General features: G+C 43.4%; 1 protein-coding gene and 1 pseudogene across 8 annotated transcripts in view; one reads left to right on the top strand and one right to left on the bottom strand.

The window, feature by feature from the left end:
- ELMO1 (engulfment and cell motility 1) overlaps nt 1-23,602 on the bottom strand; it is a 594,311-nt gene that overhangs the window by 517,767 nt on the left and 52,942 nt on the right. The gene's annotated exons all lie outside the window — the stretch shown is intronic.
- On the top strand, nt 1,777-2,660 carry LOC129490025 (small ribosomal subunit protein eS10-like; annotated as a pseudogene).

Genomic DNA, 23,602 nt, shown 5'->3' with positions numbered 1-23,602 from the left:
TGGTGCTATTTTATTTTTTAATTTTAGCAGTGCTTTTACTTTAAACAACTCAATACATTATCATAAACGCTTAATGGCTGTGCAAACAATTTGCACTCACTTTAAACCAACACAACTACCAATGGAAGCTCAAAATATAAACAGAACAAATCCTTAATTCTCAGTTCTCTCCTTTGCCTGCTGCCTCAGGGAGGCCTACTCTGAGCTCAACAAAGGCTCATGTTTAAGGCACCAGCAAAGCAGGAGCACCCAATCAATGAGAAAATAAAACATAATTTGTTACTTAATATTTCTAAAGATATACTGAAGTCATCATTATGGGGAAAATGTACAGTGTTGGATTACCTTACTTATTTTACTGTTGTTTCTCATTTTAACTAGAGGTAGGGTGTGGGCACCATGCATGAAGTTCCCAAAGAGCTAACGTGGCCATGGCCCAGCTTTGGTCTGCTTTTCCCAAGAGCTCTAGTTTATTACACCCTGAGAGCATATTTAAAATATTTAACAACAATACAGGGTGCACAATGATCCATCGGAATGAATGCCGGCCCTAATACCAGTATGCCAGTGAGTCCTAGCTGAACATCAGCTCAGAGTCACCCAAGTACCCACAGGGAGAGAAGGAGAGGGGAGGCTGAAGTTTTGCTGTTGTTATGCAACCATCGTGTCTAACTATATTAGCATCCAGCTCTCATTTCTCCATGTTGTCCAAGAATTAATAATTTTGTTGAAATCCTGCTAAAACCTATATATGCTATATCCAATGCATCACTACTGGTTGCCAGATAAAAAAGAACATTAGTTAGTTGTTTAAAAAAATCCCTTGGCACCGGGAGCGGCGGCTCATGCCTGTAATCCCAGCACTTTGGGAGGCTGAGGCGGGTGGATCACAAGGTCAGGAGATCAAGACCATCCTGGCTAATATGGCGAAATTCCATCTGTACTAAAAATACAAAAAATTAGCCAGGTGTGGTGGCACGCACCCGTAGTCCCAGCTACTCGGGAGGCTGAGGCAGGAGAATCACTTGAACACAGGAGGCGGAGGTTGCAGTGAGCCAAGATTGCACCACTGCACTCCAGCCTGGGCAACAGAGCAAGACTCCATCTCAAAATATATAAATAAATAAATATCTTGGCTGGGTGCAGTGGCTCATGCCTGTAATCTCAGCACTTTGGGAGGCTGAGGTGGGTGGATCATGAGGTCAGGAATTCCAGACACTGTAGCCAAGATGGTGAAACTCCATCTCTACTAAAAATACAAAAATTAGCCGGACGTGGTGGTGCATGCCTGTAATCTCAGCTACTTGGGAGGCTGAAGCAGAGTATTGCTTGAACCCAGGAGGTGGAGGTTGTGGTGAGCTGAGATCACACCACTGCACTCCAGCCTGGGTGACAGAGCAAGACTCTGTCAAAAAAAGAAGCAAAGAAAGAAAAAAATCTCTTAACTCCACAAGGTAATTTTTTGCTCTTTGTTCCCATCTGCCTGAATCCTCTAGTATTTCCTCTCCCTAGAAGCAACGCAGTGTTCAAGAGAAGGCATAATCATATTGTAGCAGATTACATTTCCCTTGCTAAACACTTGGTAATTGAAAAAAGAAAAAATATTTCTGTTTTTGTAATCTAGTAAACAAATAATAAATGGTTCCTAACCAAAAACCTGATTCTGGCAACATGACTCCTGAGCAGTAAGCAAGCTAGGGAACAATAGCTGGTTATCACTTTACCTATGCAGGTATTCAGGCCCCTCCCATAGTTAGCCTTGTCTATGCCCAGGAATAGCAAGGGCAGTTAGCTCGTGAGGTTCGAAGCAAGATGGAGTCGGGTATGATTCAAGCCCCAGCCCCGGACCCCAGAGCCACCAAGATGTTGATGCCTAAGAAGAACTGGATTGCCATTTATGAACTCCTTTTTAAGGAGGGAGTCATGGTGGCCAAGAAGGATGTCCACATGCCTAAGCACTGGGAGCTGGCAGACAAAAATGTGCCCAACCTTCAGGTCGTGAAGGCCATGCAGTCTCTCAAGTCCTGAGGCTGTGTGAAGGAAGTTTGCCTGGAGACATTTCTACTGGTACTTTACCAATGAGGGTATCCAGTATCTCCATGATTACCTTCATCTGCCCCTGGAGACTGTGCCTGCCACTCTACGCCGCAGCCGTCCAGAGACTGGCAGGCCTCGGCCTAAAGGTCTGGAGACTGAGCAACCTGCAAGGCTCACGAGAGGGGAAGCCAACAGAGATACATGCAGACATAGTGCTGTGCCTCCTGGTGCCAACAAGAAAGTGGAGGCTGGGGCTGGGTCAGCAACTGAATTCCAGTTTAGAGGAGGATTTGGTTGTGAACATGGTCAGCCACCTCAGTAAAACTTGTGAGGATTATTTTGCATTGAATAAACTTACAGCCAAAAAAACTTTTAAAAAAATGAACAAACAAACAAACAAACAAAAAACACTGATTCTTACAGCTCTTGAAGGAAGTGATGAACCAATTCAGTTAGCAAGGTATAGAATTATACCTTTGATCACAGACCTGACCTAGTGCCCACTGTTTTTAAACATTTTTCTAAATCACCTTTGCAAAAAACTATGACAGTGAAAGAAATCTGACATATCCTGACTCCATCTTGCTTCGAACAGCCCTTCCTCATTCCTGGGCATAGACAAGGCTAACTATGGGAGGGGCCTGAATACCTGCATAGGTAAAGTGATAACCAGCTATTGTTCCCTAGCTTGCTTACTGCTCAGGAGTCATGTTGCCAGAAGTTAAAAGATTTATAACTTCTCTAATTGTTTTTATAGATAACATCACGATTGTAAAACCTAAGATTGGTCTTTGAGATATGTTTCAGATTTTTTGCATGCTAGTGAACCGACTGCCACCTCAGGGACCTGACTCATCTCAAGGAACTGACTCAATTAGTACTGTAACCCCCACCTAGAAACTGACTCAGTGCGTGAAGACAGTTTTCGACACTCCTATGAGTTCATCTACAACCAATCAGCAGCACTCATTCCCTAGCCTCTTGACCACCAAACTGTCCTTTAAAAATGCTAGCCTCCAAGCTCTCAGAGAGGCAGATTTGAGAAATGTCTCCTGTCCTCCTCCTCGGCTGCCTTGTGATAACTAAACTCATTCCCTATTTCAACACCACTGTATCAGTGTTTTGGCTTTATCTGTGTAGCAGGCAAGAAGAACCCACTGGAGTGTAACATTCTCATTTATCAGAGATTAAAAAGTTGCAAGAAATCTGTGAACTGGTAACTCACAGCATCCCTTAATAATCCATTACCAATGCTCCTTGACTTTCAATGGAGTTATATCCTGTTAAGTTGAAAAGATCGTAAGTGAAAAATGCATTTAATATACCTAACCTACAGGACATTCACTATAGCTTAGCCTAGTCTACTTTAAAGGAGCTCAGGACACTTACATTAGCCTACAGTTGGGCAAAATCATGTGATCTCATGGCTGACTGCGAGTTTTGGAGAGTATTACACCACACATTTCTAGCTTAGAAAGATACCAAAATTCAAAATTTGAAGTACAGTTTCTACTGAATGCTTATTGCTTTTGCACCATTGAACCCCCAAAAATCTTAAGTTGAAGTCAGGGACCATCTGTAGTTAAAAATCTCTATATCCATAGGATGTGGTATGTCTCACAAGTTTCAGGAAAGTGAAGCTGCCAAACCATGTGTCTCGGGGTAGCCAAAGTGAAAAGTCACTCGAGGCAGATCTTCTGGGTTCAGGGATGAGTCAACACAGTGGCCTCACACAGTTATGTAAATGGAATGCACCAGTACCACCAACAAGGGCAGAATGGGGAATACCACTTTTTGTGACCAGAGGAGGGTCACCCCTCTCAACGCTCTTTGGTAGACAGAGCAGGTCACTGGGGAGAAGGTAGATATACTTGCGTGTGGATAGGAGACACCTCCAGGAGCCCTTTTCTCCTGGCATTCAATTCAGACTCTCTGATGGGCCAGGATTCTTCTGAGAGGAAAGCAAATTTAGGGTCTGAAGGGATTAACAGCCCACCAAAGTAGTATTCTGAATTTAAGCAGAACCTCTGAGAAATCCAGCCACCATTGAACCCCCTCCAAGGCTGTTTGCTATGTGGGAGAAGCCGGCGCCTTGGCACCAGGAAGTACAAAATCAGTTGCCATAAGCATGAAAAAGCACAACAGGGCCTGCTATACTTCCCCACTGAAGCTCTGCACTACTGTTATTTGTTAAATTGGTATATAAATACACCTGTCTGTGTAGCACTAATCAAAGAGTACTTCAGCATATGGAAATCAACCTTGTCTTTTCTCCTTTTAGTCTGTCTATTGACAGTTAATGCACAGCCCCCATCCCTCAGACCATGCAACCCTAAGAGGAAAAGTTTTCTTCCCAAGGCAATTCCCAGAGATGGGAGGAGGAGTCAGAAGTACAACCCAAGTTCAGAAACAAAATCCGGAGGTCCCTATGGATGGGTTGGTCCAGCTGATGGCATGGCTGCCACTGAAGTTTCTACAGTCCCAGCCATGCTGGGATGGGGACTCTGCCCTGGGACAGTAGCTGAGCTTGGGAGTGACCTGAAGAGCTGTAGCCTCAGAAGGCCAGTGCTGGGGCACTGTGTGGCCTGTACAAGAATCTAGACCAGATAAAGCTCCCCGTTCTCTCTCTTCCTGCCATCCTGAAGCAGATCTGAAACCTGCACTAGGAAAACCACAGAAGTTTGTGGAGAGAGGCAGAACTGAGGAGATGAGTATTAACTGACTATCCACCTAATGCATGCAAAAGAATGTCCAGAAAACTGATACGAAAATAGAAAGAGGGGTTACCAAATTTGGACTCTGATAAACACGAATCTATAAATCTCCCTCCAGAAAAAGAGGGAGATAAAAGGAACAAATGTCGTTTTAAAAATTCCTACTGCCATGGTATAAACGAAAAAAAAAGAAAACTAATATTTACAGATGATCTTCTATGTAAATGAACTTTAATTTGCTATATTCTTGACTCTGTGCCGCATGATCTACTTCTCCTTCAACATTTCCCCTTTCAGAAAATGGTACCTCTGTTCAAACAATTTGAAAATCATTCCTGATCTTTTTTTTCATCTTAAACATTCATATTCAAAACTAACAGATCTGACCTTGTGAGTATCTCTTCCAAACCTATCTTCTCCTTTCACCTCTACTGCCACCGTCACTTTTGCTTGGACCTCTGCAGTAGCCCCCTAACTGGTCCTTTGCATTCACTTGCTCTTCCCTCCACTACCAATTCCACACACTCCAGAGAACTGTAAAATATCTTATTACTTCCCTGCTCAGAATCCTTCAGTGGATCCCCATTGCTCCTAGAATTCTTAACAGGACTTTATCTTGCATCACATTCTTCTTCTTCTTCTTTTTTTTTTTTTTTTTCGAGACAGAGTCTAGCTCTGTCGCCCAGGCTGGAGGGCAGTGGCGTGACCTCGGCTCACTGCAAGCTCTGCCTCCAGGGTTCACGCCATTCTCTTGCCTCCGCCTCCCAAGTAGCTGGGACTACAGGCGCCTACCATCACTCCCGGCTGATTTTTTTGTATTTTCAGTAGAGACAGGGTTTCACCATGTTAGCCAGGGTGGTCTCGATCTCCTGACCTTGTGATCCACCCGCCTTGGCTTCCCAAAGTGCTGGGATTAACAGGCATGAGCCACCGTGCCCGGCCTCATCACATTCTTCTTGTTCAGTACTTTTCAACCACTAGGGTCTTCCTTGAAGGGGTCAGGCTCTAGACTATCTCATTCTCCACCTGGGAAGCTCTTCTCCTGGTAAAACGAAGCTCATCTACCGATCTTGCTTTAAATTTCATCTTTTCAAAGAGGCCTTCCATGCCTCACCATTCCCACTTCCCAATTCGATACTTATTCTTGTCAATAACCGCTTATTGTTTTCCTTCATAGAACTGGTCATAATCTATAACTTGTGATCTGAGAGATCAAAATAGATACCCCTTTATCAATTAAGATGGACTCTAAGGTTAAGAAAAGGAAGATTTTTATGTATTGAGGTGTCAGGACCCAGCTGGCATGGCAAATTTCCAAATTCCTATGGCTCTAAACTTCTAAACAACAGGAGATACCAGACTCCTCCTAAATCTGATTTACAACCCAGGCCAATGCAACTCTGATTGGACAGAGGACGGGCCTCAAACACATTCTTTTCAGATAAGGTACTGCAGACCTTAGGCCAGTTTCAGCAGCTTATAGAGGATGCACACAAACTGTCTTTGTGTCCTGTAGTTCAACTTTGGATGTAAAGAGCCTTTTCCACCTCGTTTTAATTCTGAAACTATGCCCCAAAGTGCATGTGGGATGTATGCTGCATATATGTTTACCCATTGTGCACGCACTTGGATCCTCTCATAAATATGCACAGCTTTTCCCCCAAACCTGCTGAATATGCATGACTCTTGTGTAGTATAAATCCTGTGAGGCATAAAATCCAAGCTGTCTTTCCCCTCTTCCAAGATAGAGTACCTTCAGTCCATGTACAGACTTCCTCTTCTTGGCTTGCAAACCCATATTACTAATAAAGCTTTCCTTTCTACTATTTAGCCATCCTGGTGGCTTTTTGAATGACAGACAATATGATAATTTGTATGCTTATTCATTTCGTGTCTTCCTATTCCAATACACTATACACACCATGCAGAAAGAGCACATGTTGGTTTTGTCTATCACTGACACCCATTTCCCAGTATAGTACCTGGCTACATAGGGGATGGACAATTATTTGCTGAATGCTACTGAAAGGAGGTATTTTAATATCCATTTTACCCAGGATAGGATGACCATATAACCCAGTTTGCTTGACATAGCCTTTGTTTACAGGTGTTGCCCTGGCGTAATGACTGATAATGTCTCAATGTTACTTTCCGAAGCTGATAGTCAGAAAGACTGAATACAATCCATTCTCACTATTAGAAGTAGTTATGTTCTATAAAGTCACCACAAACACTGAATTTGCCAACACTAAATGATTGCTCCTGAAGGAAAATACGGAGTTAGGTCCCTCTGAGAGTAATGTCACAATATCGTTGTCAACAAATCAATGTGCAACTTTATTTTATGTGTGTTTCTATTTAAAGATACTTTCTTCGATACATATTTTGATTTATTAACTTTGAACCCATGGACAACAGCACTGTAACTCCTGCCTGAAGGAAGCTCATCTAACACTCGTATTTCCTCCATAAGGCACATACAGCCTTCTTGTGCTTAGGAACATTAGATAGCACGCCAGTACCACCCTTAGGGCCATTTTAAAAAGCTAAATCGCCAACAGAAAGCACAAAAATGTGAAAAACGTGGCATTAAATAGACCACAAAAAAAGTACTTGTTTACAGTATGAGAAATGAAACAAGAAGACAGGGCTAGAAACATGCCCATCAAGCGACTCAAATTTTTCATTGCTCTGCCCATCCACAAATGACCACAAAAGTGCCATAAGCACTGATTTGGGGGTTACAAATAGATACTAGCAAGTAACTGGATTCTCAAATACGGAATCTGCCAATAGCACAGATAGCTTGTTTAAGATTACCCAGCTGCTGTAGAGTGAGAACTGATCCCAGATAATGTCCAGCTTCACAGTCCGTGTCATTCATAAGACAACTATTACTAAGAAAAGAACCAACCTTTCTAAGAGTACCATTTCTCTAATCCGGGTGACCATAATTATTTAAACCCCCTAGATTACTGGTTTACTAAAGTTCCAGTACCAAAGGCAGAGTTTGAGAAGCAGAACTTCAAGAAGCAGAACTTCATGAAGTGGACTTAATTCTGTACAAAAGTAGTCAGTAATCTACAACCCTGCACTAACGAAGAGTGAAACCACTGGGAACTGGCTACTACCTCTTAAGTGACAATTCACAAGGCAATCCCAGAGTACTTACAATAACAATGGGTGGTTTCATGATGGAATGTAGATCATAAGATTAACATAAATGTAAACTTACGGAAAAATAAAAATTTTCAGGGTTAAAGCTTGAACCATCCACAAACCAATGTCGAGGGAAATTTATCTCTAGAACATGAGAAATCCAGTGTCCACACCTCTTCCCAGTCCATAGGGATGGAGAGAATCTTCAACAGGGTTCCAGGATTGACCACTCCCATCATTCCAAAAATCCTTTCTATGGTGAATTTCTTACTTCTTAGTAAAATTTCATTTCCTCTTCTAAAACACGTTCAATAACAAGGGTTAGGATCCCTCTGCAAGTTTATGAACAGTGGGAATAAAATATTTTAAATTATACGTTTTCAAGTTGACTCCTAAGGAGCCAAAAAGAAAAAGAAAAAAACTATATAGTAGCTTTCTTTAAGAATTCAGCAATCTATACATTAGAAAAATACTTCCTACTGGTCCATTTCATTCTAACTCGCTCTTCTGGTACGTCAAGACTCTCTAGATAAAAGATAATTTTGAAATATTTTAGCTATTTTATATACACTTAAGGCAATCTCAGAAACACTTGCCTTACCTTTAAAAAAGTAAAGTTTCCTTCCTACTACTTAGAAACCACTAGGATAGAGGGTGTTCTGCAATTTTGGAGAGAATAAAATGTTTTCTCCTAAGCCCAATTTAGAGTTGATCATTCAAAATAATTTCAGACATACATAAACGTTCCAAGATGAATGTAAAGTATACCCTTCACCCATATTTCCCAAATAGTAACATTTTATCACAGTAACTTTATCTCGCTTTTTCTTTTTTTTTTTTTTTTTTTTTTTTTTGAGACGGAGTCTTGCTCTGTCCCCCAGGCTGGAGTGCAGTGGCGCGATCTCTGCTCACTGCAAGCTCCGCCTCCCGGGTTCACGCCATTCTCCTGCCTCAGCCTCCCGAGTAGCTGGGACTACAGGCGCCCGCCAACACGCCCGGCTAATTTTTTTGTATTTTTAGTAGAGACGGGGTTTCACCGTCTTAGCCAGGATGGTCTCGATCTCCTGACCTCGTGATCCGCCCGCCTCGGCCTCCCAAAGTGCTGGGATTACAGGCTTGAGCCACCGCGCCCGGCCTTCGCTTTTTCTTGTATTATTTTTTTCTGAACTGTGAAGGAGTTCAGAGTATGCCATTCAAAAATACGCCACTTTGGCTTAAGAATTATTTTGAGCTGAAGGTAATTTTTTTAAAAGCAGAAACAGGACATGCTCTTGGCCCTCTCACTATCTGCCTGAAAGCAGAAGATAAATTCTTGTAAAGGTGTCCCCACCATCCCATACCAGGAAGGGGATAACAACCTTATCACTGGAGATGAGACTGCATCAGGATGGACCTGCACAAACAAACCTTACTAAATTAACCCTTATCTGCCATTAGTATTCCCATATATTTACCTTCCCACAGTGTGCCACCCTGGGAAGCCTAAAACTCTTTTCCTTTGTCTTATCACTTCTCTGCAAATTTATTTTTCTTTCTTAAGATACTAGATAAGCCCAAGTTCTAACCACTCCACAGAGATACTCATCACTGAGTTTCTCCCAGGTGTAGGCATGTTGCATGTACTAATAAACTTCTGTTTGCTATCTCTTGTTAATCTGTCTTTTGTCAGTCTAATTTGCAGGGCCCCAGGCCCAGAACCTAGGAGGGTAGAGACAACAGAATAGTTCTCCTTCCCCTTCAACTGTATTATGAGTAAGTTGCAGATGTGATGCCACTTTTCCCCTCCATACTTCAATGTATATTTCTAAAGAGCAAGAACATTCTTTTAGATAATCACAGCACAATGATCAAAATCAGGAAATTAACACTGATACACACTATTATATAATCGATAGGCCCTCTTTAAATTTCACTAATTATCCCAACAATGTCCTTTATTATAAAAGAAAAATGACTTTGCTTCCCTGGACTAAAAGCCAATCCAAGATTGCTTAGGGCATTGAGTTTTTCTGTGTCTTTAATCTCCTTTAGTCTGGGATAGTTCTTCATTCTTTCTTTGCCTTTCATGACGCTGACATTTTTTAAGAGTACAGAAAAAATCACAAAAGTTTATCTAACATCTCTCCTCACAATGAGAGACAGGTTATGCATTTTTGGCAGACCTATCACAGGAGTGATGTTATATCAGAAGGCGTATATAGTTGGTTTGTCCCATTAATAGATATGTTAACTTTGACCACTTGGTTAAAATTGTTATCTTCCTGGTGAGTTAATGAAATTTTACTTGTCATTTATGTTACATGGCATTTGAGACAAAAATTTCAAAACATTTCATAAATGAGCACACTTACATAAGTGTCTACTGCTTACATATTTTGTTACATTTTTGGAAATTTTATTTGGGGATTCATCTTTAATTTCTGCCCATTTAATTATTCCTTTTATTATTGGGTATAATATTTCTAGCACATTTCCTTTTAATGTCATAACTGTGTTATGGGAAAAGAGTCTAATCATAGATTATTTTAGGCAGCATTTAAAAGGATACATGTTTTAGGTAAATTTTGAAATATACAGGGTTTTTTGTTGTTGTTGTTTGAGACGGAGTCTCGCTCTGTCGCCCAGGCTGGAGTGCAGTGGCGTGATCTCGGCTCACTGCAGGCTCTGCCTCCCGGGTTCATGCCATTCTCCTGCCTCAGCCTCCCAAATAGCTGGGACTACAAGCGTCCGCCACCACGCCTGGCTAATTTTTTGTATTTTTAGTAGAGACGGGGTTTCACCGTGTTAGCCAGGATGGTCTCGATCTCCTGACCTCATGATCCATCCGCCCCGGCCTCCCAGAGTGCTGGGATTACAGGCGTGAGCCACTGTGCCCAGCCGAAACATACAGATTTTGATGGCTTCTATATTTTACTTATGGTATAGAATATGTTGCTTAGAGAGTCTATTGAATTCTATTTTAGTCATATCTACTTTGATAATACAGATTATTACCTCTTTTAGTAACACAGACTGAAAACAAATGACATGATTAAGATGATAATATGCACATGTAATTCCCTGGACTCAAACAAGATTAATGAGGTGTTATAGATACCAATAAAAAGTGCAAGCCATTAGAAAAGGCACAATATTTACAAACAGGAGTGAGCAAAATAATTAGATTGAAGAAAAATTAGAAGTTTCCAGTTTGTTTATTTGTCAGGTCGGGCGCGGTGGCTCACGCTTGTAATCCCAGCACTTTGGGAGGCCAAGGCGGGCGGATCACGAGGTCAGGAGATCGAGACCATCCTGGCTAACACAGTGAAACCCCATCTCTACTAAAAATACAAAAAATTAGCCAGGCGAGATGGCGGGCGCCTGTAGTCCCAGCTACTCGGGAAGCTGAGGCAGGAGAATGGCGTGAACCCCGGGGGGCGGAGCCTGCAGTGAGCCGAGATTGCGCCACTGCACTCCAGCCTGGGCGACAGCGAGACCCTGTCTCAAAAAAAAAAAAAAGAAGTTTCCAGTTTGTTTATTTGTCAAGAAAACAGTAGGTTCTAGATCTACTTGAGAGGCTGCCTCAGAAATCTGACCTCAACAAATTACTTCTTTCACTCTAATCTGCAATAAAACTAGCAACGGTTGTACACACAAAAAAAGACATGAATAAAAATGCACACAAATTCATTTGAGCTTGTGACCATGTTCAGGTAACACTGTAAATATCACATTTGAAAAGATGCAGAATTATTTGACAATATGCAAAAAGTATACATTCCATACTTTGCTTTGAAGTTCTAAGAAGAGTAAACGCTGCCTAGGAATTACTTTAAAGCCTCGCTGTAATATTTTACCTGCCACATATGCATAAACCTCTCCTAGCTGCTCCCTGGACAGTGCTGAAAAGTCCACCTCTAGCTGATCTCTCTGACTCTACTCATGCCCACAGTAGTTGATGCTCTAGAATGATCCATTTGAGACCTAAGTCAGGTCATGTGGCTGCCCTACTCAAAACCTTCAGAGGCACCCCATCACATTTAGAAACATTCGAAGCCCCAGCTATGGTCCATCTGCCTCTATGGTCTGGCCTCTGGCCCCTTTTCTGTTCCTCATTCCATCTCTCCCTCCCCTCCAGCCACACTGGCCCTGCTGTTCCCCAGCAGGCCAAGCACAGGGCTGTTCAGCTGCCCACAACATTTCCCAAACTGCCCTGTGGCTCACTCCCTTTCTTCACTCCGGTTTCCATTCAAATGTCACCTCCTTAGAGAAGAGTGATTTGGCTCCTATCTAAAATGATGTTCCCTGTCCTTCCCACTCCACTCCCCTGTTTTATTTTCTTGATGGCACTTCTCAGGGTCTGAAATCATCTCAGACATTTGTTTACTTCTTTATTTTCTGGATCCTTGAATAGAAAAGAAGCTTCATGCAAGCATGAGTGTTTGGTTTCCCACTGTATCCCGTGTCTAGAAGAGGGTCTGGTAGATATTGACACCTAATAAGCATTTGTTGAGTGAACAGCTGAGCGAGCGCCTAGCTTCCCACATGGCAAAATGCACGCACACACACAAAATACGAAGGGGTGTCCAATCTGCCTTCACAGAGGCAGAACCGCCCCTAGAGCTTTTGAGGAACCACCTGGAGAACTTTGGAAACTACCAGTACCAGGCCCAGCTTCCGGAGATGCCAATTCCCCAGGAAATCCTAGTGTTACGTGCTCCACAGCTGACTGTGATCCAGGCAGGAGCCAGAAACTTCACCAAGGTCTAGGCCCCTCCCCAACTGGAGAGCTCCAGGGCAGTCTTTCAGATGCTGTGTTAGTTGCCTGCCTTTTACCCAGAATGACTTCACCTTTAAGGAAGTGCCTGCAACCCACAGTGGTGCAAGCCACAGTGATTTCATGCCCGGCCCTGGAGCTGGTTCCTTGAGGAATCAGCATACTTCCTCAACAAATGTGTTTTCTTTGTGAAGAAACGGTGTGCAGGCAGAAAGTCGCCTTGGATTTGGAAGCCTATCGGATGTTGCAATTGTTTTGAGCAGGTAGCTGGGGAGGGAGGACTGGAGGAAGGAATCAAGGACTAGGTTTGGAAAATGGGCAGAAGGTGATAGAGGTAGATGGTTCCTGCCTAGGGAGACCACGGAGAAAAGGGGGCGGGGGCCGGAGAGGGGGAGCCCAGGTCTCCAGTTTGTCTCCCCATAGTCCTTACAGCCCTAGACTCACTGCCCTTGTACGGAGCCTCCCACAGACCCTCCCACAGCTTTCCTAGGGAGTCGTTGTTGTCCCTAAGTGTTAAATCAGGACGCCACAGGAGAGGGCAGCTAAACTACTTGCACCTGGTCCCAGTAGGTAAGTAGGGATCCAGGGTCCACACTCAGGTCGGGTTAGTAACTTCTGACCTCCACGACTGTGAGACAGTTAGTGATGCTTTGTTAAGGCAGCACTTGGAACTAATCCATTGGCACTCTTGGGTTGAGTTTAGTACCTCAACCCAAACAAACCAAAACAAACCTCAACAAAACAAAACAAAAAAAAACTCAGGTCAGGTAAGTAAAGATTCAGGGTCCACACTCAGGTCGGGTAAGTAGAGATCCAGGGTCCAAACTCAGGTCAGTCAGGCGTGCAGCCCGAGTGTTCTTGGTTTCAGCAAAGAGCCTCTCCCATCCCCTGCCGAATTTTGATTGGAGCCTCCTCCCCCAGCCCTTCCCTGCACACCCGGCCTGGTGTCTGCTTCCTTCAGTGGTTATTGGCCTTGCATGCACATTGTAATTGACTGAGAGTTTTTAATAAAATACTTGATCTTCACTCCCAGAGAGTCTCAATTAACTGGCCTGGAGCGAGGCCCAGGCAGTAGTTTTTGTTTCGTTTTGTTTTGTTTTGTTTTGTTCCTGCTCCCCAGATGACTCTAATATATAGCAAGAGTAAGAAACCTCTGTTCCAGGTCAATGGGAAGTAAGGGCAGGCCCCAGTGAAAACATCACAAATATCATAAAGAATAAACCCACAGAAAAGAAAGAACCAGAGAGGCACTTGAGTATGCAGCTTCTAGCACAAAGGATACGGCTCTGGCCTATCCTCAAAAGAAGTCTGAGGTACTAAACTCAACCCAAGAGTGCCAATGGATTAGTTCCGAGTGCTGCCTTAACAAAGCATCACTAACTGCCTCACAGTCGTGGAGGCTAAAAGTTACAAGGCCAAGATGTCAACAGAGCCCTGCTCCCTCTGAAAGCACTAGGGAAGCGTCTGTTTCAGGCCTCCATCCTAGCTCCTGGTAGTTCCTTGGCTTGTGGAAGCAACACTCCAATCTTCACGCTGTGTTCTTCTTGTGTGTGGTTCTATCTCTAAATGTCCCTTTTGTAAGGACCAGTCATATTGGATTAGGGGCCCACCCTACTCCAGTATGATCTAGCTAATTGCATCTAAAACCACCCTATTTCCAAACAAGGAAACATTCTAAGGGCCTGGGGGGTTAGGACTCGAATATACCATTTTTGTAGGGGACACAATCCACTCCAGACAGGCATATAGAGCCAAACTTTGAGGCAGTGTTTCCCTAGCAGGCACTTAGGAACTTACTCCTGTGGGAAACCAGATGTCTGTTCCACTCGCTGTCCTGAAAAGTCATGGTGTACTTTTGTATAGAAAAGCGTCAGAAAAACCCTTCAGGAAATCAATCTGTTTGCTTTATTTATCCTAGTGTCTCTCAAATTTATTCAACCATGGGACCCTTTATTTTACTTTGAGACAGGCCCTTACTCTGCCACCCAGGCTGAAGTGAAGTGGCACAATCACAGCTCACTGCAGCCTTGACCTCCTGGACTCAAGAGTTCCTTCCGTCTCAGCCTCCCGAGTAGCTGGGACTACAGGTACATGCCACCGTGCGCGTCTAATTTTTACACTTTTTGTAGAGATGGGATCTCCCTGTGTTGCCCAAGCTGATCTCTAACTCCTGGCCCCAAGCAATCCTCCAGCCTTGGCCTTCCAAAGTACAAGGAACCCTTTAAACATCACCATCTAGTAACAATCTGTGGAATACACTTTGAGAAACACTGCCTTAAAAGTCAGAGTGCGAAATGAGCCATTATTATCCAGACAGATGAATGAAAGCCTCCTATGAGTATGAAAGTGCCCACCACCAGAGGAGCAGACAATTCGATACAGAGACAACAGGTCTCCCTTGAGTTAACATACACAAATACTGAGAACAAAACAAGACTTACCAAGACCAAAATACTGCATGCTTTTTGTACAGTGTTGTAATAAGTAATCCTGACTTTTATTACACAATTTGTGTAACTGTTTTTTTTGGTAATATTATAATCATGTGCCACCACATTTCAAAGAATGACATTTCAGCTTTCTGGGAAGTTGTAATTGGGGAAAAGGAGTATTATAATTTGGAGCAGGACACACTGGCTGGGAAAACCAAATGTCTTTCTGGATCCCCATACCATCTTGGAGAAAGATGCTGCAGTCACTCCATGATGCCAGGGCACATCATGTGCAAAAAAAAAAAAAAACCACACAAAAGACTGCCACCAGCTGGGCGTGGCTCATGCTTATACTCCCAGTGCTTTGGGAGGCTGAGGCAGGAGGATCTCTTGAGCCCAGGAGTTAGAGGTTACAGTGAACTATGATTTTGCCATTTCCCTCTAGCCTGGGCAATAGAGAGAGACCCTGTCTCTAAAAAAGTTTTTAAAATAAAAATACCGCCATCACCTGACCCACACAAAAGACGTTCTGCATGTCAACAAAAGCTTTGGAAGGGATATCTTTAAGTAGCACACAAAATAGTCCAATGCACATTTTAGAAGTGTGGCTTCTAAAAATAAAACCACATAATTTACATGTTTTTGAAGCAGAACTTCCTCAAACAATTCGCTGAACATGGGAACCATGGGCTATTTCAATACTGAAGTACTTACATTTTTCCGGTTTTCTCTTTTGAGCAAACTAGGCTTTCTTTTTTAAACTTTTTTTTTTTTTTGAGACGGAGTCTCGCTCTGTCGCCCAGGCTGGAGTGCAGTGGCGCAATCTCGGCTCACTGCAAGCTCCGCCTCTGGGGTTCACGCCATTCTGCTTTAAACTTTAATTCAAGGAAAGAAATAACAATGCAACACCAAAGCACTACTTTCCACAGCAGCAAATTAGAGAGGGCTAATTTGTGGGCATGGCTGTGCCCTGTTATCTGTACCTTGTCACTTTAATTCAGCACAACCCAAACCCGGCAATTCCTTTCATTTTTACTTTTCCACAGAGCAGAATTTTAGCCTTCACGCTGGGCTTCAAAGAGTCCAAAATAAAACCAGCCCACATTAAGCAAAACAGCCACATAAAACCTTTCCTTTATGTATGGAAGAAAGGACTTTCCAAGTTCAAAAGGATTTTTTGTTAAGGCACTAAGCAGTCTTGGTAATTTTTTTAAAAGTCTATTTTAAAAAGTTGAGCGTTTTCCCCTCCATTGTGTTGATGCACACGTAGACCAATATGTCTAGTTCCTCTAGCGGAAGCAATGAAGTTGTCACCTGAAATCTGTACACTTCAGTCCACTGCTAAAACATCTCAGGCATGCGAGAGTCTCAAATCATCCAGGTCGAAGACAAACCTTCCATCCTGCCACCTTGTGGAGCATGAAGAGGCAGGAATAATAGCTTGGTCACAGGTAGTAGGGAGACATAGGAGTCTCCAGACCCTGATATTCAGCTTTTGCTGGGAAATCCAGTTCTCCTTTAACCATAAGAAATAGGCTGTCATGAGTGTAGGAGAACCAATTACTTCCACCTCTACTTAGGGGTATGCATAAAGAATGAAGCACAGGCGTCCCCCGAGATTCCAACTAGTTCTCCAGCATGTGCAACCCTCATTAGGGAGAGCTGCTCTTTGAAACAAAAATTAATCACCGTAAGCAGAAAGGCATGCTTCCCACAGTCTCTCCCATGTGGCCCAACTTCCAAAATCTCATAGCCTTCCCTATCCCACCTCTTGAAATTCAGATTCCCTAGCGCTTTCATCCCCCAAGAAGTCACCCATGCTCTGGTTCCAGAAATCGTTTGGTTAAAAATCAAAAGAACAAGAAATGGCTGTGTATAGGCTATCACAGCAGCAAGTTGTAAAACTGCACCATAGACATAAAAATGCAGACTTTTTAAAAACACAAATGGTAACTGGAATTTAGAGCTAGTGCCTCCACCCTAAATCTGTATTTTGCAGCTGTCGCTATGAGCATAAAGTCAGCCCCTTAACTGAGCAGGAACCCAAGAAGCATTTCAGCTGTCAGGCTTGCGCCACTTGCATGGAGTACGAATGGTTTCACAATGAAGCCCGCACTCACTGTGCAAGGGAAGGTCTCACAGAGTGGAGGGTGGCGGAACTCCTCCCATCAAGTACGAAATCTGACTAACAAAGACACAGGTCAGTAGGGTGCCCCAAGGAGCACATTTCTTATTACATTCTGCCTTTTTTTTTTTTTCTGACTCCCAGAAGCACAGAGGCCCAGGGGCAGAAAAAAAGCAAAAGCTACAGGTTCCTAAGCAGACCTCAGGCCCTACCTGTTTTGAATGGGATGTGTTTCCAGTGATTCTATTTCTAATCCTTTTAATGGTCCCCGTAGGTTAGGACTCATTACAATCCCTGACCCAGTAAAAAAATCAAACAGATGTCAAAGACTAATGTCAGAGTTCATATGGGGCTTATGGGTTTGTTTTGGTTTGTTTGCAAATGGAAACCAAGTCTCTGCTCCTTGAGACTTATAGGTGCTTACCGCCCCCCAGCCCCATGCTATTGCTTCTATCCACCAGATGTTGAGGGCCATGAGCTTATCAGGAGTTTGCACTTTTAGATGAGAGGACAATCTGGTTATAGACAACTGCCAGGGCACACAGGTGGCCGGGGCAGGACACCAAATTGACCTGGTGACCCTGTAGACACTGTTTCCCATCCCCAACTGAATATGTGATAGAGGGAAGTGGTTCACTGTTCACATCAAGCCCAAATCAGGCATATTCTGGGAAAGTAGTCCTTCCTTCCTTCCTTCCTTCCTTCCTTCCTTCCTTCCTTCCTTCCATCCTTCCTCCCTTCCTCCCTTCCTTCCTCCCTTCCTTCCTTCCTCCCTCCCTTCCTCCCTCCCTTCCTCCCTCCCTCCCTCCCTCCCTCCCTTCCTCCCTCCCTCCCTTCCTCCCTCCCTTCCTCCCTTCCTTCCTTCCTTCCTTCCTTCTTCCCTTTCTCCTTCCCTCCTTCCTTCCCTCCCTCCCTCTCTCCCCCCACCGCTCTTTCTTTACTTCTTTCTTTCTTTTGTATTTTTGGGATGGAGTCTTGCTCTATTGTCCAGGCTGGAGCATGGTGGCTCGATCTCAGCTCACTGCAACCTCCACCTCCCAGGCTCAAGTGATTCTCCTGCCTCAGCCTCCTGAGTAGCTGGAATTATAGGTGCCCACCAACATGCCCGGCTAATTTTTGTATTTTTAGTAGAGACGGGGTTTCACCATGTTGCCCGGGCTGATCTGGAACTCCTGACCTCAAGTGATCTGCCACCCCGGCCCCCCAAAGTGCTGGGATTACAGGCATGAGCCACCACACCCAGCCCAGAAATAGTTATTTATAAAGGCATTTGTGTGCAAGGCCTTATAATATTATGACAAAAGATAAAACAAAATATAAAATTACACTAAGTTGAGGACTCTTATGTTGGACCAGTGTGAGCCAGTCTGTATATGTACTTCCTCTCTAAAAATTATTTGAAGAAAACAGAGTTTATACCAGGAGGTGCACACAGCCTTCATTACTCATGGAAGGACACACACCTTCATGGTGGGCCTCTAACCACTGAGCCATCCAGAGGCCTCAGCTGGGTGAGACTTGCGTGCCATGTTCCTGATTTCAGGAACCTCTTCAGAAACAGCCTCTGCTACTCAAGAGCTTCAAAATTTGGGCAAGCCTCCATGTAACACTCACCAGGGAAGCGATGGCTTTTATACAAGGAACGATTTGGGACCACAGGTTCCAGGGTTAAGTATCCAGAAGGCCTACAGGAGGAGAAGTGGCCACCTGTGCAAGAAAGAGCAGCAAAGCCTGTGGGGAAGTGTGTGTCCCACCCTAAGACAGCATTCAGTTGTACAAAGAGAACTGTAATCTCCACACACATGCAATGGCCCTGCATGGACTTTGCACCCAGAAATTGAAGAACTTGAGTTTCCAGCAGGGAGACATACTGTTCTCAAATGAGAAATATAGATATTCTGGCTAAATTTCGAAAGGAAGTCTGCAACCCAGGGAAGTTAAAGAACTCTAGAGATAATAAAATATTCCAGGATGGTAAACATTTTTTTTTTAAAGTCTTTCCTTCCTCTGATGTGGCTCCAGACTTCAAAACAAAACAAAACAGAAAGAGGGAAGTTGCTGCTCTAGAGGTCAGCATCTCTCTAACTCAAGTTCCCACATGGCCAGTGGTCTCTGAGGAAGTACAGGGTGGCAAGGAGAAGCTCTAAGGAACCTGAATAAAGTGGCATATGCCTCTGACAGTTAACGTACAAAACCAACCCAGAAAGAATTAACACAAGATCCCAGATCTGCAAAGCCATTCGAGAGTCCAGGGGCTTTGCTGTTGGCAGAACTTGGTAACAACCGAGCTGAGGCCATTCGCATATCTAAAGCAAGAGCACGTCAGTCAGAAGCAGAGGTGGCCAGGCACGAAATCTGAGCAAATTGGCGCTGCCAGGCTACCCTAGCTCTATACAAGGGAGGGCGGCCCCACTCTAGCCTCTCTCTTCCTCATCTGCTGCCAGGTGTGAGGCCTCCCTACAGAATGGAGGGATGGGACTGTCTTGACTCTGGAGGCCTCTGGACTTCCTGATCACACTGGCTAGCTCTTCTCACTGTGATTCTATGTTTACCAAATGCTTTCCTGATTAGGACTCCTTCCCTTGATGTCTGCCTACGGGGAGGAAATCTGCTAGTCTGAGTATCAGTGGTCTTGATGACTTTTCCTACAGTAAATCATCAAATTGGCCTCTTGCTCCCCAGTTACTAAAAACCTGCTAATTGCACCTGCCCTGGGAGGTAACTGTGCTCCCCTGGAGCCTGCTGTCTCCTGAGCCTGTTTGCACTTAAGGCCACCTCCTGAGGGTTGCTGAGAAAGGATTCAGGTTTTCTTTTGGTTGTGCCCCTTGGCTTCACCACCTCCCCACCCCCAACTCATTCCAAGGTCTACCAAGGCCACTTCTGTGCACATTTCCATCAGGACATAATACGAAACATCTTTCCTGGGCAACTTGTCCACAGGGAAAAGTCTAAGTTTGTTCATTAATTTTTATTCTTTTTTAAAAATTTTTATTTTAAAGCAATCTCCAACTCACAAAAAATTGCAGCTATAATATAAATAAATTTATTTCTTCCTGAACCACTTGAGAGTAACTTGCCAACCCAATGGCTCACCACCCACTAATACCTTAGTGTAGATTGCCAACAAACAATGACATTCTCCTATGTAACCACCGCACAACCATTCAAATCAGAAAATTAACATTTAATACACATTCTATTTGCTCCTGTGACCTCGTTCAAATTTCACCAAATGTCCCAATAATGTACTTTATAGTACATTATTTCACCAAATGTCCCAATAATAGTACTTTATAGTACATTATTTTAAAAAAAATCCAGTTCAGAATCACAAATTGCTTTAAGCTGTTGTGTCTCTTCAGTCTCTTCATTCTAAAGTGCTTCCCTCAGTTTTCCCTTGATTTTTCTGACCTTGACCCTTTTGAAGACTATGGACTGGTTATTTTGTTCCTCAATTTGGGTTTGTCTAGTGCTGCTACTGATTAGATTCAGGTTATGCATTTTTGGTGGGAATACCACAGAAAAGTGAAGCCGCAGCCTCTTCCTTGCCTGCTATCAAGTGGTGCCTGGTTTTGGTTTATCCAAAAACCAAAATCACTGTTCATTTGTTCCTCAGCTTGTTTTTTTATGCTCAGATCCCCACAAGTCCATAAAGATTGGCCTACCTACTCCAAGGAGAGGCTGAACTAGAAGGGCTTTGGGCATATCTTGATCTGTATCTTCTCTGCCTTGTATGGTATAAGTGCTCCCTGCTCTGCCCCCTAGATGGGATAAAGTGGTGGAAAGGAGAGATGATATGCTTTGTGGACAAACAGCAAAACACTTTAAGTCCTACTCACACAATTTTTCCACAGCTAAGTAGAGGTAAGCTGTCTTAACTTTTTGATGCAAGAAATAAATCCCTTTTTACTCATTCATTCATTCATGCCACGTATATTTATGGGGAGCCTCTCCCTGTTAGGCCCAGGGACACTAATATATGTTGGACAATGCCCTGCCCCAAAGGAGAGAATGGTCTCTCACAGAATACTATTACTAGAAAGTTACAGGACAGCAGTGAGAAGGAGATGCTTGACCAGGTGGAGGAGGAAGCAGTCCAGCACCAAGGAGCAGCTCAGCATAGTCTGGCATGTTCAGAAACCTGAAAGAAGATGTAAATAGGGCCTCAGTCAGACTGTGAGCTAAGTTGAGTGACAGGTGGGAGGAGACTAGAGAACAAGGAGAAAGGAGCTGGATCAGACAGGCCTCAGACGATCAGCAAGAGCCTACACCTGGGCTGATAAGAAACAGGAATCTCTGAAGGGTTGGAAGCCAAGTGCCAAGATCACGAAGACATTCTTACAACAACCTAAGGAAGCCATCTGCAGAAGGAGAATAATTGGGGAACAGATGGGAAGCGAGGTGCATAAGAATATACGTGAGGAGACAATGGAAGTGTCTTCCAGAGCAGAGAGGCTGATGAGTGTTCACCTAGGCCAGGAACAGTGTGCAGGAAACAGAGACCAGATTCCATAGAAACACCAGATCTGCAGAATGTTGCAGGAATGTGAGAAGTGAAGGGCTAAGAGTTATCAGGAGGGCCTGGGGGGCTTCTGAATTAAGTGCATGGCAGTGGGGGTGCCTTTGATCAGGATGTAGATGAGAAGAGTAGGTGTTGGTAACTCAGCACCTCCAGACACAAGAACAATTTCCCAATATCTTAAATATTAATATTTAATATTTAATTTAAGTATTAATATTAATACTTAAATATCTTAAACCATGTATGTATGCTTCCCTAATCATTTCCAGTAATTCTAGAATTGGGGCAGTCCATTGTTGACTTAATTCCATAGGACACACTTCATATATTTACTTTTAAGGAAAGTAAGTTTTAACCAATTTTGTTTTCAGAACTTGATGAGATCCTTGAGAAAAAGTGAAAACACCCTGCAGTGATAAAAAGCTGAACTTAGAAACTGTACATTTACATATACAGTTGCTTGGAATGTTTCAAGGCCAAAGTTTGCAGTCATGGATGAATATCATGTAAGGCTGAGTATTTTAATTACATTTTAGTTCCCAGTGTTACCTCCTGCAGTAATTATGAGCATAGCTGGAAGTAGTTTTACCATACTAGAAAGAGAGAGAGAGAGCTGTGCTTTAAGAGTTGCTCACCCTAAGCTGGGTGCGGTGGCTCATGCCTGTAATCCCAGCACTTTGGGAGGCCGAGGCGGGCAGACCACCTGAGGTTGGGAGTTTGAGACCACCCTGACCAACATGGAGAAACCCCATCTCTACTAAAATAATACAAAATTAGCTGGGCGTAGTGGCGCATGCCTGTAATCCCAGCTACTCAGGAGGCTGAGGCAGGAGAATCGCTTGAACCCAGGAGGCGGAGGTTGCAGTGAGCCGAGATCACGCCATTGCACTCCAGCCTGGGCAACAAGAGTGAAACTCCATCTCAAAAAAAAAAAAACAAAAACAAAAAAAAGAGTTGTTCATCCTGCCCCTCTCACTACCACCTATCATGTATGTATGCTTCCCTAATCATTTCCAGTAATTCTAGAATTGGGGCAGCCCATTGTTGACTTAATTCCATAGGACACACTTCATATATTTACTTTTAAGGAAAGTAAGTTTTAACCAATTTTGTTTTCAGAACTTGATGAGATCCTTGAGAAAAAGTGAAAACACCCTGCAGTGATAAAAAGCTGAACTTAGAATCTGTACATTCACATGTTGGAAGATGAAAACCCAGGGTTTGGCTAGAGTCTAGAAGAAATCATGGCTCTTCTTCTCTCTCAACATCTTGTTTGTTTTGCTTTGTTAATGTGAAGCAAGCACCTCTGTTACTTCTTATTTTAAACCACTTCTCTATATACTCACTGTAAGCAAATATTCAGGGCTGAGGTAGGAGTTGAGGACTTTGCAAGTAAAACTGAGTAGTGCCACAATGAACAAAAACAAGTGCACAGATATTTTGCACACTTTATTTTTGATTAATGGTGAGAAAAAAATGCAATAGTGTCATAGTTTTTTGTAGGCAGTCTCAGATTTTTTGCCTTTACTTATTTCTTCCTTTTGTTAATCCACATTCTTTGTGCACCTTATTGAGTCATGCTCAGCTGCACTTCATCATTGCAGTCCTTGGTGAGAATAATGCGGGTTTTCATGGTAACATCACAAAGTGTAATCAACAGTGGACCTTGATTCAGATAAACCTTTGCTCCCTTGGTGGCTCCAAATTACTAGCCGCCCATCTTGCATCAGGCCACTTGAACACCTTTGAGCCTCCTTTCTTCCTAAGCACAGTAGACATAATGATAAGCTCGCCTAAGAGGATTTACATGAAAATTAAATTGCATAAAGCAGCCTGGCACAGTGGCTGACGCCTATA

Source organism: Symphalangus syndactylus, chromosome 9 (genome assembly GCF_028878055.3).
Source record: "Symphalangus syndactylus isolate Jambi chromosome 9, NHGRI_mSymSyn1-v2.1_pri, whole genome shotgun sequence".
In the NCBI taxonomy this organism is placed as follows: Eukaryota; Metazoa; Chordata; class Mammalia; order Primates; family Hylobatidae; genus Symphalangus; species Symphalangus syndactylus.
Note: the sequence above shows the minus strand (reverse complement) of the source record. Positions and strands in the feature narration are given on the sequence as shown.